This window comes from Lithobates pipiens, unplaced genomic scaffold (assembly GCF_037356315.1).
Source record: "Lithobates pipiens isolate NorthernLeopardFrog02 unplaced genomic scaffold, aLitPip1_a1.2 Scaffold_30, whole genome shotgun sequence".
In the NCBI taxonomy this organism is placed as follows: domain Eukaryota; kingdom Metazoa; phylum Chordata; class Amphibia; order Anura; family Ranidae; genus Lithobates; species Lithobates pipiens.
This window is the reverse complement of record NW_027507791.1, coordinates 182,601,662-182,619,916: the sequence shown is the minus strand read 5'-3', so window position 1 is coordinate 182,619,916 and position 18,255 is coordinate 182,601,662.

Genomic DNA, 18,255 nt, shown 5'->3' with positions numbered 1-18,255 from the left:
GCTGTCTACATGCCCAGTTACTGATCAAATTATTTGTTGAAAAGTTTGAATGTACCTATGCCTCATGTTAATGGATGTATAGTTTACCCCACCCTATATCATTATGCAAAGAAGGGGGGATTGTCCCAGAGTGTATATCTCTTTGTGCCTGTGTTTCAATAAACAGTTGATGTTTTGCACCACCCTACGCTGTGTCCCGACAAGAGACTGGGTGAGCTACGGGATCTTGGATTGTTCTGTTTCCGAGCAAGGGTTGCTTATACGATGAGCATACTCCTGTTGAGTGCTGGGGTCCATTACAATTAATTTACCCGAATTTAAATTAGAAGAAAGGCACATTACAATCCTTCAGGTTTTTAAAGACCTAAATGTATTCCTTAGAAAAACACTACTCAGAGCCATGTATAACAAAAACATCAATAATAGTAAAGGATAGTAAGGAAATAAGTGAGAGCGATAAACAGGATAATCTTATCTGCATGCTAAATGAAAATGATTCTGATGTTAACGACATAGAGGATACAGAACCATCTCCCTGGAAAAGAATAACTAAATTAAAGGCTAAATCTAAAAAAAATGTCTAATATTAATGAAAATAAATGGGTAAGTTTGTTTTGGATCTGGTACATTCAAATCTTAAAAACATTACCTGGTGGAAAAAAGGACATAATAACCTCACCAAAGAAGAAAGAATAGCCCTTAATGAATTAACAATTGCATCTCACATTATCATAAAAAGAATCGATAAGGGTGGGAATGTCGTATTAATGAATGATTATGACTATGAAGAGAAAATACAGAAACAACTTTCCGACAGTAACACCTACCTAAAACTATCGACCAATCCATTTCCCCTCCTAGTGGACTCACTAAACCGCAAGCTACTAGAAGCCTTCAAGGTTAATTTATTCATTAAAAATTAATACAATGACTTAAGAGTCGATACATTAATTATTCCAACATTCTATGCGATACCCAAAATTCCTGAGAACCCAAACAACCACCCAGAAGACCAATAGTATCTGCAGTAGGGGTTCCACTGGAACATATAGGTAAATATCTCAATGATATAAATAAACATGCGGTGATCACATTACGTTCTTGCATACAAGACACCAGAGATGAACTCTCAGTACCAACTGGTACTCTCCTTGTGGGTGTCAAGGTAGAATCTCGTGGAATCTCTTTAAACGTCGATACCATATAACTAGGGCCTAGAAGCCGTGAAATATTTTTTCGAACTTCAATATCCAGAGAAGGGGGCCCAAAATGTGTTTGTCTGTGAACTGCTTGACTTCCTATTACACAATAAATACTTCCAATTTGTGGGGACTAGTTATAAACAAATCCGTAGCATTCCATTGGGAGCCTACACCTGGGACTCTGGGAACAAGACATGGTCTACAGACCTCTGAAGTACCTTGACCACATAATCCAGCGGTTAAGGTGCATCAATGACATTCTGATACTGTGGCAGGGTACAGACCATGATTTAAAGCCATTTTTAAATGAACTAAATGAAAACGATTGGGATATCAGATTATTTTTTAATTACCATGCAATAGAAAATCCCTTCCTAGATCTATATGTAACAATCAGAGAGAACAAAATTGGTCACCGAGATGTAAAGAAATGACACAGCAGCAAATAAATTGTTGCATGCTGGAAGCCACCACCCTAGATCTTTGGTGCAAGGCATACCAGTTTGACAATTCCTCCGTATACGGAGGAACTGCTCTGAAATGACTCAGTTCAAACAAAAGGGAACCCATATGTACCAGAGATTTAGAGAAAGGGTACACTCATAAAGTACTCAGAAAAGCTAAACAAAGAGCGATAAATGTAAAAAAAGAGACATTACTAAAATTTTTTAGATCTATTGCCTTTAAAGTCCATCTTATTTAGTATTTAAATTTCAAAATAAATGATTTTCGAGACGTTGGCACCTTGTTATCTGTGCTTCCACAGTGTCACCCTGTGTAAGCACTGCTCTGAACTATACAAGTTATTTTTCAAAGGTAGTTAATTGTTGTTCCCTGTCTTTAATTTAGCTACCTTCGGCCCTACCAGATTTATTACAACATTTGGAAAACAATTGGAGGACGAGCAAAAGTTATTACAGAAACACTGGCATGTACTAACAATCAATCCCACAACTGACAGCATTGTTGGACCTAAACCACAGATGGTAGCTCTTCTGCCGCGTACATGCAGTCTGACTTTCCGATGTAAAATGTGCTATCGGAAGCTTGTTGTCGGAAATTCCGACCATGTGTAGGCTCCATTGGACAGTTTCCACCAGAATTTCCGCACAAAATTTAAGATCTGGTTCTCCTATTTTCTGACAACAAAATCCATTCGCGTAAATTCTGATGGTGTGTATTCCGACGCACAAAGTGCCATGCATGCTCAGAATCAAGCATAAGAGCCACTTATGAGCCACTGGCTATTGAACTTAATTTTTCTCGGCTCGTCGTAAGTGTTGTACATCACCACGTTCTTGACGTTTGAAATTTCCAACAAGATTTGTGTATATGCAAGACAAGTTTGAGCTAACATCCGTCGAAAAAAATCCATGGATTTTGTTGTCAGAATGTCCGATAAATGTCCGATTGTGTGTACGGGGCATTAGATCTTCTAACCTAAATTACATGCTAGTTCACTCAGAATTTCAAAAATGCCCCACAAAAAAAATGGCTTACCAATCAACCTGGCATGACAGGAATGTATACATGTGGACATTGTAAAATTTGCCCACTAGTGGAAAAAAAACTCATCTATTCACCAATGCTGATCGTTCAAAAAAATTTGAAATTTAAAGATTCATAAATTGCTTGACCGCCCATGTTATATGTATGTTAGAATGTCCATGTAAAAAGTACTATATAGGTAAAACAAAAAGACAGCTACGGATATGGATTGGGGAACACTTTATATAGATATTTAGAGTAAACTCAAAAAGAAAGTAAAAGAAAGATAATCCATTGGCACAGCACTTGCGGTAAGTCCATTCTGGAAAAGTGTAGGGTTTAAAAGTTAAAGGTATCTTTGCTTTGGACCTACCACCACTCAGAGGAGACTTTGATATAGTTTTGTTATGCAAAGAAAAATACTGGGTTTATACATTGGGAACTCTCATACCCAATGGACTGAACACAAAACTTTGCTTCAACGCATTTATGGATGATTAACTTGACTTAACCTGATCACTTTATATAAATTATTCCTATGTGATATTTTATTTTGTTGATCTTGGGTTGTCTCTATCCCTGCATACTTTTCCTCCCTCCCTATTTTCCCCTTTCCCCTCACCTTCCTCCCTTACTTTCCTCTCCCTGTCAAACCCCCCCTCCCCATTCTTTTCCTTCCTCTCCTACTAAAAACTTTCCTCACTTTCTCCCCCCCCCCCCCCCCCCATTCTCCAGTAGAGAAAATGCATATACAAATAAATATTAGACATACATCATGGGTGTATCAAACAGATGGTACAGCGCTCTAAAGCCGCGTACACAGGGGCGGACTGTCTGGCCAACTTAGTCCGTCAGACAATCCGACGGACAGTCCGTCATACTTTCGAATGAACGGACTTGGCCACACACGGCACTTTTTGAGCGGACTAATACGGCGTACTAAGTCCGCCATACTATCCGCCCTACTTTTGAAATGAACGGACTCACCCACACACGCGGAGGAAAGTCCGCTCATTTCGAGTGGGTCTCCAGGTAGGCGGGGCCTGCGAAGGAGACGTCGCTGACCCCACCGCCTGAAATGTGTTTCGGCGGACTAAGTAGGCCAGACAGTCCGCCCGTGTGTACGCGGCTTAACTAAAATAAAATGATTACTAACATATTAAAATTAATAAAAAGTCCAAAGATAGCTTTTGAGTCAAAAAGTCCACTTGAGGAATCTTCAGTGGTATACAATCAGTTCATGCATAAAGTGACTTAGTGCCAAGGGGGGGACCACCACCAATGGTAAAATTGGCTGCTCACCTCATCGTATGGACCCTTTAAATTACAGAAGGGTCATATGCACTTAAATATCAACTCGTACAATCGCTGTACTCCTCTCCGACAATATCCGACCAATTCACAAACGAAAACACAGCTTTCTCCCATTCAGAGTCAAATGAACTGACACGTTCGTGAAATACCCACACTGGATCTGTATATAGCAGTATTCACAATTCCTCAGACCATGTGGGGAGAAAGACAGGCCATAGTGCTCTCCATAGAAAAACGTTTTAATGATGAATATACATAAAAAACACACTTACAATAACGAAGCTTCATACGATCTTTAAAATGATCAATGACCGCGGGTGACATCATGTGATCTCCGTCCATACGTTACGTCCCTATGGGCGGGACTTCATCAGCGGACACGGAAACTACGTGACACCCGATATATGAATAGACAATAAGGGGTTTTGCTGATGGAATTGTTTAAAGTGTCGGGACACATTGTGGGTTTTCAGACCTTTTTTAATATTATCTACATGTTCTGCTAAATGCACATGTAAAGGTCTAGAAGTGCGTCCTATATATTGTAACCCACATTCGCACTCTAACATGTAAACCACTCCGATCGTGTCACATGTAATCAATTGCCGAATATCATATTCCCTATTAGTTGCAGAGGCCAGAAACTTCTTCCGTTTCTTAATGTTGACTTTAGAATGCTTACACGGCTTGCACCACCCACAAGCGTAAAACCCCCCAAAAAGGAGAACAATCGGTTCTCTGATGGAATAAGGGGGGTTAAGAACGCTGGGAGCAAGATGGTCCCTCAGAGAGGGAGCTTTTTTATAAATAAACTGTGGACGAGTAGGTAGTACGGGTCCCAAAATTTTGTCCTGCTTTAAAATGGACCAATGTTTAGACACTATCTTTTCAAATTTTTTGTGTTGAACATTGTAATCTAAAATCATTCTAAAATTTTGCTCACTATTATTAGTCTCCCTAGGTTGACTGGAGACTAAAGTAGTCCTATCAATCTGTTTGACCTTTTCAAATTCTGCCTTCAAGACCGACCTATCATATCCCTTTTGTTCAAATCTGGAGATCAACACATCGGATTGAGATATATAATCCTCACTCCTCGTACAATTACGATGTAACCTAATGAATTGTCCCTTGGGGATGTTGCACAACCAAGATTGGTGATGACAACTCCCCAGGGGAATATAAGCGTTACGATCAGTAGGTTTAAAATGGTTAACCAACCTGAAGTTACCCAAATCTTTGTTGATCTCCAGATCCAAAAAGACTATATGATCTTGACTCACATTCCATGTGAGCGAAATATTCTTATCATTGGAATCCAATGATTGAATAAAAATATCGAGTGACGATCTAGTACCATCCCAAATCAAAATAAGATCGTCTATAAATCTATGATAGCACACCAGTTCTGGGGGGCAATGTTTAAAAACTGCTTCTTCCTCCCAGTGGGCCATAAATAAGTTGGCCACACTGGGAGCAAAACGAGCTCCCATCGCAACCCCTCTGGTCTATAAATAAAACTCCTTGCCATACCAAAAATAATTTCGGCTCAGTCAAAAGTTTAAACAAGTCAGCAAAAATTCCTGATGTCTACCCAACAATGCTGATGATGACAAGGCCCACTCAGGTCATAGCGTCATCATGCCCTATGATGGTGTATAGGGAGCCTACATCAGCTGTCACCAAGATACTGGAAGGGGAACATCCCAATTCTTCCAAAATTTGTATAATAGGTTTAGTATCTTTTAGGTATGCCGGAGTATTCACCACTAAAGGCTGAAGAAAAAAGTCAATATATTGGCCCAATCTAGCAGATACGGGAGGAGGGAATTTTCACAGGAGGCAGGAGCAAGTTCCACCAGTATACAGACCCAATGTTGGGGAATGGTGGAGACAACCTCCTCCTCACACCCCACTCAGTGCGGGTCCTCTCAGGAAACGAAAAGAAAGAGGAAAACGAGGGGGTAGGCGACTACAAAAGGCCAAAACCCCAATAGGTATGGGGATCTATAACCTGAGTGGTATTGCATTAAACACTGATGAAATAAAAGTATTAGACAGAGGCCTGAAATTTGCACCCGTAAAAAATTTAAACAAATTCCAGACATATGTGAGTATTCAGAAATATGTTAGGACCTTGAATATAAAAAAATATTTTTTGTCTAATTCACATGTAGGCCCCACACGGGGTGGGGGTGACCATTCTAATTTACGTAATAAGTCCATTTTTAACCCTCCCAATGTGGAGAATAAATATATGGAAGTATTCAAAAATATGGTCACAAAAGATCTGGAAGAATTAAGGTTTAAGAAAATGATGGATCCCCAATATATCAAGCGAGGTATGAAGTCTCTAGAAGCACGCAAAGAGATTGTTATAAGGCCCGCAGATAAGGGGGGGGGGGGGTTGGTAATTTTAAGTAAGGAGTATTACCAAAGGGAGATGTCCTGACTACTAAATGATGAGGATACGTACAAAATCCTAAATAGAGACCCAATGTTAATGTATAAAGATGAACTGCATTCCATTGTAGAAGATGGAAAAGACCAAAGGATCTTATCCAAAAAGGAAGCAGCATATCTAGACCCTTTGTTTTGTAGAACTCCTATAATATATTTTCTCCCTAAGATTCATAAAGACAGTACCAATCCCCCAGGGAGGCCTATAGTGAACGGTATTGATTCTGTATCTGCTAGATTGGGTCAATATATTGACTTTTTTCTTCAGCCTTTAGTGGTGAATACTCCGGCATACCTAAAAGATACTAAACATATTATAATAATTTTGGAAGAATTGGGATGTTCCCCTTCCAGTATCTTGGTGACAGCTGATGTAGGCTCCCTATACACCATCATAGGGCATGATGACACTATGACCTCAGTTGAGTGGGCCTTGTCATCATCAGCATTGTCGGGTAGACATCAGGAATTTTTGCTGACTTGTTTAAACTTTTCCCCTGAGCCGAAATTATTTTTGGTATGGCAAGGAGTTTTATTTACAGACCAGAGGGGTTGCGATGGGAGCTCATTTTGCTCCCAGTGTGGCCAACTTATTTATGGCCCACTGGGAGGAAGAAGCAGTTTTTAAACATCACCCCCCAGAACTGGTGTGCTATCGTAGATTTATAGACGATCTTATTTTGATTTGGGATGGTACTAGATCGTCACTTGATATTTTTATTCAATCATTGGATTCCAATGATAGGAATATTTCGCTCACATGGAATGTGAGTCAAGATCATATAGTCTTTTTGGATCTGGAGATCAACAAAGATTTGGGTAACTTCAGGTTGGTTAACCATTTTAAACCTACTGATCGTAACGCTTATATTCCCCTGGGGAGTTGTCATCACCAATCTTGGTTGTGCAACATCCCCAGGGGACAATTCATTAGGTTACATCGTAATTGTACGAGGAGTGAGGATTATATATCTCAATCCGATGTGTTGATCTCCAGATTTGAACAAAAGGGATATGATAGGTCGGCCTTGAAGGCAGAATTTGAAAAGGTCAAACAGATTGATAGGACTACTTTAGTCTCCAGTCAACCTAGCGAGACTAATAATAGTGAGCAAAATTTTAGAATGATTTTAGATTACAATGTTCAACACAAAAAATTTTAAAAGATAGTGTCTAAACATTGGTCCATTTTAAAGCAGGACAAAATTTTGGGACCCGTACTACCTACTCGTCCACAGTTTATTTATAAAAAAAGCTCCCTCTCTGAGGGACCGTCTTGCTCCCAGCGTTCTTAACCCCCCTATTCCATCAGAGAACCGATTGTTCTCCTTTTTGGGGGGGGTTTACGCTTGTGGGCGGTGCAAGCCGTGTAAGCATTCTAAAGTCAACATTAAGAAACGGAAGAAGTTTCTGGCCTCTGCAACTAATAGGGAATATGATATTCGGCAATTGATTACATGTGACACGATCGGAGTGGTTTACATGGTAGAGTGCGAATGTGGGTTACAATATATAGGACGCACTTCTAGACCTTTACATGCGCATTTAGCAGAACATGTAGATAATATTAAAAAAGGTCTGAAAACCCACAATGTGTCCCGACACTTTAAACAATTCCATCAGCAAAACCCCTTATTGTCTATTCATATATCGGGTGTCATGTAGTTTCCGTGTCCGCTGATGAAGTCCCGCCCATAGGGACGTAACGTACGGACGGAGATCATGTGACGTCACCCGCGGTCATTGATCATTTTAAAGATGGTATGAAGCTTCGTTATTGTAAGTGTGTTTTTTATGTATATTCATCATTAAAACGTTTTTCTATGGAGAGCACTATGGCCTGTCTTTCTATCCACATGGTCTGAGGAATTGTGAATACTGCTATATATACTGATCCAGTGTGGGTATTCCACGAACGTGTCAGTTCATTTGACTCTGAATGGGAGAAAGCTGTGTTTTCGTTTGTGAATTGGTCGGATATTGTCGGAGAGGAGTACAGCGATTGGACGAGTTGATATTTAAGTGCATACGACCCTCTGTAATTTAAAGGGTCCATACGATGAGGTGAACAGCCAATTTTACCATTGGTGGTGGTCCCCCCCTTGGCACTAAGTCACTTTATGCATGAACTGACTGTATACCACTGAAGATTCCTCATGTGGACTTTTTTTACTCAAAAGCTATCTTTGGACTTTTTATTAATTTTAATATGTTAGTAATCATTTTATTTTAGTTAGAGTGCTGTACCATCTGTTTGATATATTGTATTTTGGGATTTGGTAATTGATCCTTTATGTTCAGCAGCTTTTCGTAAAAGGGTTGTACTGCGCTGACATTGAAAACTTTTAGGATATCTTGCTTTGTTGATTATTAAGCTTTAACTTCAAATGTTTACACCTGTTTTACTTCAACCCAGATATCTGGCGTCCCATGGTGTCCCCATGCTAACTTGCATAGCCTAATATTGGGAGGAACCTCTGGACATCATAATATCACCCATGGATCCTCCTAAGCAGTGAAGTGGCTCTCTCTACATATATGGCTGACTAAGTGAACTCTCTAATGAGATGCACCTCGACGAACTAAGCTATTCCTGCAATACAACAGCAAGCAGTTAGCATGATCTTATCTGCTTCATCAGAGACTGAAGACCTTCATACACAGGAGAGTGAGCATTGAGTAAGGGACGATTCACTTCCAATCATACACTTGGTCAAATACCTGTGATTCCTGCTACCAGTGTCTCTCTTCTGCTTTATTAAGGCTCGGCTCACACTGCCCCAACTTGGGATCTGATTTGTGAGACCCCCAAGTCGCATGACATGGGAAATCCTATTTTAGTCAGTAAGGGCTGTCTTAATTGGCACTAATAAACTCGCTCCAACTTTCAGAAAAGGTTCCTGTACTACTTCAGGCTTCTATCCAGCTTGTGTCCATAAACTTTAATGGAAGTCGCCTCAAAGTCAGATCTTCATCGTAAATTAATGTGATTTGGATCCAACATCACAGGAAGATTACCCAGGCATTCCCTGAAGTTGTGCTAAAGGTGATACAAGTCGCTTCAACGTCACACTACAGTCTCACTCAAGTTGCCTGGCAAAGTTGCGCTGTAAGTCGTGCGATTTTCAGGTCATGGCAGTGTGAACCAAGCCTAAATCTTCTGCAACTGCGTTATCTGTCCTGCTGACATATTTCTATCAGCACACAAAAACAGCAACTGTTGTAAATGTAATCCTCAGGTAAGATTGATATATCACAATCTAACTACTGACCAATACATGAGAACTGTTTTGTACAAACAAATCCTTTATCTCTCTGAATGACAGGTTCTGTCAAGTGATGCAATTATAGCTCAGGGGGTTTAGTACACGGCCCACACTATGTAAGGCCGCCAGCGCAGCAGCCTTGTGTAGTGTGTTCTGGCGTGCAGGGAAAGAGCTAGATAGGCAGGGACAGTGTGTTCTTTTCTCAGGCATCTGCAGGAGTTAAAGTGGGTGTTGTGTGCCTCCAGCACAGTATACACCTGTAGCTACCCTTTATTGCTGGTGTTCTCTAATACAGGGATCTGCAGGAGTTAGTGGGTGTTGTGTGCCTCCAGCACAATATACACCTGTATCTACCCTTTATTGCTGGTGTTCTCTAATACAGGCATTTGCAGGAGTTAGTGGGTGTTGTGTGCCTCCAGCACAGTATACACCTGTATCTACCCTTTATTGCTGGTATTCTCTAATACAGGCATCTGCAGGAGTTAGTGGGTGTTGTGTGCCTCCAGCACAGTATACACCTGTATCTACCCTTTATTGCTGGTGTTCTCTAATACAGGCATCTGCAGGAGTTAAAGTGGGTGTTGTGTGCCTCCAGCACAGTATACACCCGTAGCTACCTTTTTTTGCTGGTGTTCTCTAATACAGGCATCTGCAGGAGTTAAAGTGGGTGTTGTGTGCCTCCAGTACAGTATACACCTGTAGCTACCCTTTTTTGCTGGTGTTCTCTAATACAGACATCTGCAGCATTTACAGTGGATGTTGTGTGCCTCCAGCACAATATACACTACCCAATTGCTGGTTTTCCCATCTCCCTGCAGGCCATTACTATGTCTGGAAGGCCAACAAGGAGAGGCAGACAGTCACGAGCCAATAAAAGAGGGCAAGCAGGCTCTGTGTCTAGAGACAACAGTGCTGGTCGTGGACGCGGTGCATCGTCATCAGCACGTGGCCATGGGACACACTTGTCCTTATTTTCGGCAGCTGGACGTGTTGAGCCTCATCATGCCGAAGACTTGGTAGAGTGGATGACCAAGCCCTCTTCATCCTCCTCATCCTCTCTCACCCATGCTCAGGGTACTAGCAGCTGCCAACGCGTCCTCTTCCCTCGTCTCAATGTCATCAGTCACTCCTTCCCTATACCCACCATGTCCTCCTGAGGAGTCCCCCGAACTGTTTGAGCACAATGTTGGGTACATGCTCCAGGAGGAGGCTCAGCGTTTTCAAGATTCTGATGATGATAACCAGCTAGAGGAAGGCAGTAGCGTGAGTGCAGAGAGAGGGGATGCTCAAGAAGGACAGCAATCTGGCAGTCATGTTCCACCAGCTGCAGCATACTGCCAGGTTTGCTCCAGTGATGAAGAGGGAGGGGATGATGAGGTCACTGACTCCATGTGGGTGCCTGATAGGAGAGAGGAGGAGGAGGAGGCACATCTCCAATGAGGCAGCATGCCCTCCGGGGGTCACCAAAGTTCTTTGGTGTTGGCCTTTTTTGAGACGAGTGCATCAGATCGCACCGCTGCTATTTGCAACATATGTCTCAAGCGTATCTCGCGTGGCCAAAACATCAGCCGCTTGGGCACCACATGCTTGACCAGACATATGTTGACCTGCCATGCAGCTCCTTGGCAAGCGTAGCTTAAAGACCCACACCAAAGAACAAAGCGGACCTCTCCTTGCTCTTCATCAGCTGGGATCTCCAACTCCACTAGACCTTCAGTCCTCTCTGAAACCCGCACTGAGAGGAATGAAGGTGTAGAATTAGGTGTGTCAAAGCCAAGTACTTGCGGGCACTCTGCTAGCAATACACCCACGTCCGATTATAGCAGGCAAATTTCCCTGCCCCAGCTACTGAACCGTCAAAAGAAGTTCACTCCCAGCCATCCACATGTCTAATGGTTGAATGCTAGCTTGGCTAAATTGCTAGCACTTCAACTGCTGCCTTTTCAGTTGGTAGACTCGGCCCCCTTCCGTGAGTTTGTGCAATGTGCAGTTCCTCAGTGGCAGGTCCCCAAATGCCACTTTTTCTCACGGAAGATGATTCTGGCTCTCTACTGGCATGTGGAAGGCAATGTCCATGCCTCGCTGGACAGGGTGGTCAGCGGTAAGGTGCATATTACCGCTGACTCATGGTCCAGCAGGTATGGACAGGGACGTTACCTATCCTTCACGGCCCATTGGGTCACACTTCTGGCAGCTGGGAAGGATGCAGGACAAGGTGCTCTTCTTGTTCCTCCATGGCCTCTTCCAGTGCTCTGTCCTCGGAACAAGCGGTGCTCCATAGGCGTTCAAGGGACTATGCAAGTATGCAGGCAAAACGATGCCATGCCATGCTTGCGCTGGTTTGTTTGGGGGACAGGAGCCACAGTGGGGCAGATATTTTGTCAGCTCTGCAGGGGCAGGCCGAGAGGTGGTTGACGCCACGCCAGCTTAAGCCAGGAATGGTGGTTTGTGACAATGGCACCAACCTCCTCTCGGCCCTCCGACAGGGACAACTGACCCATGTGCTCTGTGTGGCTCACATCCTTAACCTGGTGGTGCAGCGTTTTTTGGGCAGGTACCCGGGCTTACAGGGTGTCCTGAGGCAGGCCAGAAAAGTCTGTGTGCATTTCCGCCAATTATTTAATGCCAGTGCTTGGCTGGCTGAGCTCCAAAAGGAGTTGAACCTGCCCAAGAACCGCCTTATATGTGACATGCCCACCAGATGGAACTCAACGTTGGCAATGCTGCAGCGGCTGCACAAGCAGCAGAGGGCCATCAATGAGTACCTGTGCGACTATGGCACCCGGACAGGGTCAGGGGAGCTCAGTTTTTTCACCACGCCAGTGGGGCATGATCAGGGATGCCTCTCAAGGCCCCCTTTATCCAGACAGTGTTCCTGCTGTCCCACCCATCACACAGGAAGAGGAGAAGGAGGAGGATTGTGTCAGCATGGAGGTGGAGACTGGCACTCAGCATCAGCAGCAGCTGTCTTTTAGGGATGATTGACAGTCCCAAGAAACCTGTGGACTTCTACATGGCTGGAAGGAGCTGGCTGCAGATCATGTTGTCCTTAGTGACCCAGAGGACTCCGGACCGAATGCCTCAGCTAACCTACGCTGCATTGCCCCCCTGATCCTGCAAAGCCTGCGGAAGGGAGCAGAGGATGAGACATCTCCGGGAGGCCTTGCAGAAAGGTCTGTGCAACACGTTCCCAGAGACTGTGAGGTTACAAACTCCTGGTCCTGGACAACGTTTTGCTGAGGCTTCGGTCAGTCACAGAAGGAGCAGTGGAGAAGGTGGCCATCTGACCGATGCGTTCAGACAATTTTTTAGTCCACAGCCCCAAGATATGATCGGTTCCAGCAACCATTGCCAGCGTCTGATTTACATGGTGCAGGAATACCTAGGGGCAAGGTCAGACTTGGACACCTTTCCCACTGTAAATCCTCTGGCTTACTGGGTCTTGAGGATGAATCACTGGCCAGAGCTTGCACAGTATGCAATTGAGCTACTGGCCTGTCCTGCATCCAGTGTTCTTTCGGAACGCACCTTCAGTGCTGCTGGTGGCTTTGTAACCGATCACAGGGTGCGCCTGTCCACCGACACGGTTGATCGACTGACCTTCATAAAGATGAATCAGTCTTGGATCACCACCAGCTACCAAGCACCTGAAGCTGATGTAACCGAAAAAAATTTTTTTTTTGAAATGTCACATCCCTTAAGGCCCAGGCCCCTACTTTCAAACATCCAACTTACAAACGTCTCCTACTTGCAAACAGAAGGAGACAACAGGGAAGTGAGATGAAAAAAGACGGACGACAAAAAAAATTATACAGGGGTGATAACTCTTTCCTATGTGCTTAAAAATAGATTTTTTGACTGGAGCTACACTTTAAAAATGTACCAGTTCAAAATTACAAACAGATTCTACTTAACACAACAATCCCTGTCTGGTTTGCACCGCCTGTATACTGCTGTTCTGAGTATATAGGGCCTGGGGGCCCCACACCTTTCCTTTTTTTTTTATTTGGGTATGGGGTTCCCCTTAATATCTGTAAAGGACCCAAAGGGGCTGGTAATGGGCGGGGGGGGGGGGGGCTACCCATGCCATATTTCTCAATGATTTTCATCCATATTGCTGGAACCAGATATTACATTAAAAACACAAGCAGTTTTAAATGACTTTTTTTCCATTAAATGTCATTTTGTGCAGGGACTGTTCTAAACACAGGAAGCATGCGGCACTTCACAGGTATACTATAGACACCCCTCAGACAAAATATTTAAAGGAATATTTCACTTTTTTTTCACTTTAATCGTCATTAAAATCAGTGCTCCCGAAAAAAAGGGCCATTCTTAAAAAAAAATTTGCATTGACCCATGTCCCCTGTTGCAGGAGCCGGGTCCCCAAACCCTTTTTAGGACAATATCTTGAATATTAGCCATTAAAATTAGCACTTTTTTTTTTTCGAGGGTTCGAGCCACATAGACTTCAATGACGTTCTAAAGTTCGCAAAAATTTGCGGTCCGTTCAAAAGTTCTGGTGCGAACCGAACCGGGGGGTGTTCGGCTCATCCCTAATCTACAAGAAAATGTAGGGAATGGTCGCTGGCATCTATCCAGCCTTTAAGCCACTAGAAAATGGCCATCAAATGGATGTTTACATCATGCATCCCCCACGCCCCATTGCGTGGTTCATTGGATGCGGACACACCAGGGACAATAGGGGGACTCTGATTCCAGACTAGAGACACACACCAGTGGAGCCGGATATGCCATACTGGTAGGCTGCCAAGAAACACATTGAGATATACCCACATGCTGTTACATTACTCTGCACAGGAACCAGAAAGTCACCGATCATCAGCACTTTATGCCAGAGGATTGTTACCAGCACTTTGTCATTTTATGCTGACACTGCTAATATACAGCCACTTATCTACCTTGAACCTTATATGGACACTGCTTATCTTTTTTGCTTTCACCTATAAGAACATTTGCAGCATATACCTATATGGAGGAAACTTTTTTGTATGCTTTTATATGCCTTTTAGGATTTTACCTATTCCTTCAGGATTTATTGCAATAGTAGTGCAGCTTCTTTTTGAGCACCGTTTTTTCAATTCATGTGCACACCATATGGATATATTTCTTATCACTGTTCTACGAAGAATCTTTTGAGTGTTTGATAAACTTTTATTGTCTTATTGATACACTTTTATTGTTTTATCTGAAGAAGTCGCAGGGCATGCGATTTACTATGAATATGTAGCGGCCATAACCCTTGGCAGGGCAGCCTTAACTTTTGGGCATACCGGTTACCTCCGCTTGGCTTGTTCTTCCACGTCTAGGAGTTTCCAGGGTTAGTACCACACAACTTTGCACTATGACACCATAAAAGTCCTTTAGAAAGGTTTTTATTTGCAGGGGTAACATCCAACAAACGCAGTCTCGTATGGGAACAGAGGGCAAGGGTGAAGAAACGCAGGCACCTTGAACTGCTAATCATCAGAAAGTCTCTAATACCACCCAGAGAGTAACCACTCCCAGCTGCACGCTTCAAAGCTGAACACGGAACAGATGTATCCTTACCCCGGACCAGGCAGGTCTATTGGGGTTTGTCAACCAAAGCATGTTGCGGAGTGACACATGCTCCCCTGACCGGGACCCCTCGCGGGGGGCTACCCCGGTCCAGAATCAGGAACAGGTGGCTATGGCCTCACGAACCAACCACGTGACTTCAACATCTTAAGTACCCTTCCCCAGACTCCTCAGCGGGGCCAGGCACACCCACTGATTGACTCCGGGGAACCCTAATACCCAAAACGTCCAACCAGGCCTGGTTCTGAGCCTGTCACTTGCACCTAACTGTATACATGACCAGGCAGAACTCTAACACAGCCCGGCCAAACTGATGTCAAAGTTAAACCTACACAATTAACCCTCAGAACCCCTTTTCTGTTCTGAGGCAAAAATTAAATTTGTACATAGCAGACACCTTGTCCAAAGTGTTTTCACTACAGATATATTTCCTATCACTGTTCTATGAAGAATCATTTGAGTGTTTGATATACTTTTATTGTCTTATTGATACACTTTTATTGTTTTATCCGAAGAAATAGCAGGGCATGCGACACGTTTTTATACTGCCTAGGACTGGATATATATTGACCTTTGAACATTGCCTCTTTCAACCATATCTTTCATTGAGCACTTTTGCACTTTATTACGCACAGTATTTAGGTTCATAGCACAGCACTACCTTCACTTTATATATTAACCGGCCCTTAGGCTTCCCATAGATGGATCAGAGGACTGATCAAACAAAATTAAAACTGATTCACCCCATTCACAAAAGCAAGATGGAATAATCCTCTCTTCTGTGGTATTTTTGCTGTCAGAATACACCGATTAGTGCTACAGCCGATTGGTTGGAGCTGCTGACCAATGAAAATTTTCCAACCTCCGGTCTGCCAAAATTAGATCCTTTAGATCCTTTCCTTCTGTTGAGTGAGAATGACCATAGATGAGTCACTGCTGAACTGGTCAATATAGCAGATAAAAGAATGGGAGAAAAGACAAACTCGCCTAAACTCATCACTATTTGGGAGATTGATTTCACTTCCAGTCCCTTTGGCAGCTTGTGATAACAGGGCAATAAATGAAGATCACAAAGGTCACTGACACAGGAAGATATAGACAGTAATGCTGCGTAAACAGGACCGTACTTTCCGGGAGAAAAGGTCTGATGCAATCATTCGGTCGGATATTCCAATCGTGTGTGGGTTAATCCGATCGTTTTACTTAAAAAATTCAGACTGACCTAGAAATAGAACATGCTTTAAATCTTTCCGACTGAATCTATCGGGAAAACCGTTCGTCTGTATGCTGGTCCAACTGACCAAATACGACGCAAGGGCAGCTTTTGGCTACTGGCTATTGAACTTTTTCTAGTCCCGTCATACGTCATCACGTTTGAAACGTACGGACTTTGGTCCAATCATGTGTGGGCAAGTACGTTAATTTGGAACTCTGCTGGAACTCCGTCGTGAAGACCATCGGAGTTTATTCTGATGGAAAAAACGGTCATGTGTACGCGGCATAATGGTACCTCACAGTGGTCCTAGCTAGGGATTGCCGAACGGACCCCTGTTCGGTTCACATCAGAACTTTCTAACACCGCAAAATTTTGTGCCCAAATAACGAACCCCATTACCTGAACGTCAAAAATCAAAAGTGCCCATTTTGAAGGCTTATATGCACGGCCATACAATGGTTATAGGGGTCCAGGTCCTGCCCTGGGGGACATGTATCAATAAAAAAATGTTTGTGAAAAACTGATTTTTAAATGAGCAGTGATTTTTTTTTATTTTTAAATTAAAAGCATAAGAATTAAAAATTCCTTCCAATATAGTACCTGGGGGGTCCCCTTAGTCTACCTGTAAAGTGGCGGATCTGTACCATGTCTAGAATCTACTGCAGCAATAATTTTCCCTGCAAGCTGCCTTTATATTGCTCAGCAACAGCTGGGTGTTGTGATTAAAATGGTATTTCTATATACCTGACAAAGACCAGCTAGAGGTATAACTAACGCAATTACAATACTCACGAAAACCTTTACTTAACACTGCAGTATTAAGGAGACAACAAGAAGGTGATGAGTCAAGCGGTTGTCTGGTTTATTGTGGGAGGGGCTGCATTTTATATGCACCCTTATCAGCCAATCATTGCATAGAACATGGTGTGGTTAATACAGAGGCGTAGATTACATATCATCATTACATATCATTACATATCATTACATATCATTAATTATGTCATCTGCCTCTGAGTCACAGTCATGAGTTATAGCCCAGACATATTGTGACACAATTTCTTTATTTAGACAGTACAGAATAAAACTGCCTATGCAAGCTATATTTTCTTATATGCATGTTTTATAGAAAAACTGCTACAGTCTGCAGATACAGAGTTTAAGCTTACTAGTAAGGTTAACCCAAGTTAATCTTATGTGAACTTATAAAGATGGAGTCACTCTGGTTCAGCCATATCACAACACTGGGGGGCCAGCGTGTATGATAAGGCCACAATGTAGTGCACTGGGAACAAGATTAGAGATTTTCTGGATACATTCTGGTGTAACTTTGACTTTGGATAGAAGTAACAGGTGTGTAAAGATTGGTCTTTGGGTGTCGTTGGTGACTTCTTGAAAACAAGAATTGGCATTGATGTAAAAAATGCAATGATGGGGCGTGTCTGGGCGTGGACGACGGCGGACGTCTTTCTGGAGAGCTCCGAGTGCATCGGTGCTTATCCGCCGCCATCGGGCTCATACACGGCGGCTAGTTTCACAAAAACCAGCCTGCATGACAGTCCGGGCTCCCCTGCAGTGCCTGAAGTGGTTATTGTCCCGGTATTCGGCTGATAACATCGGGGAGAGTCCGCACCGGTACTCCCGCGGCCACCGCCATCTTGCTACTCCCAGGCCTCCCGAGGACAACGCCACCCATCTGGAGGTAGGAGACCTCTCCTTCACCCCTACCCTG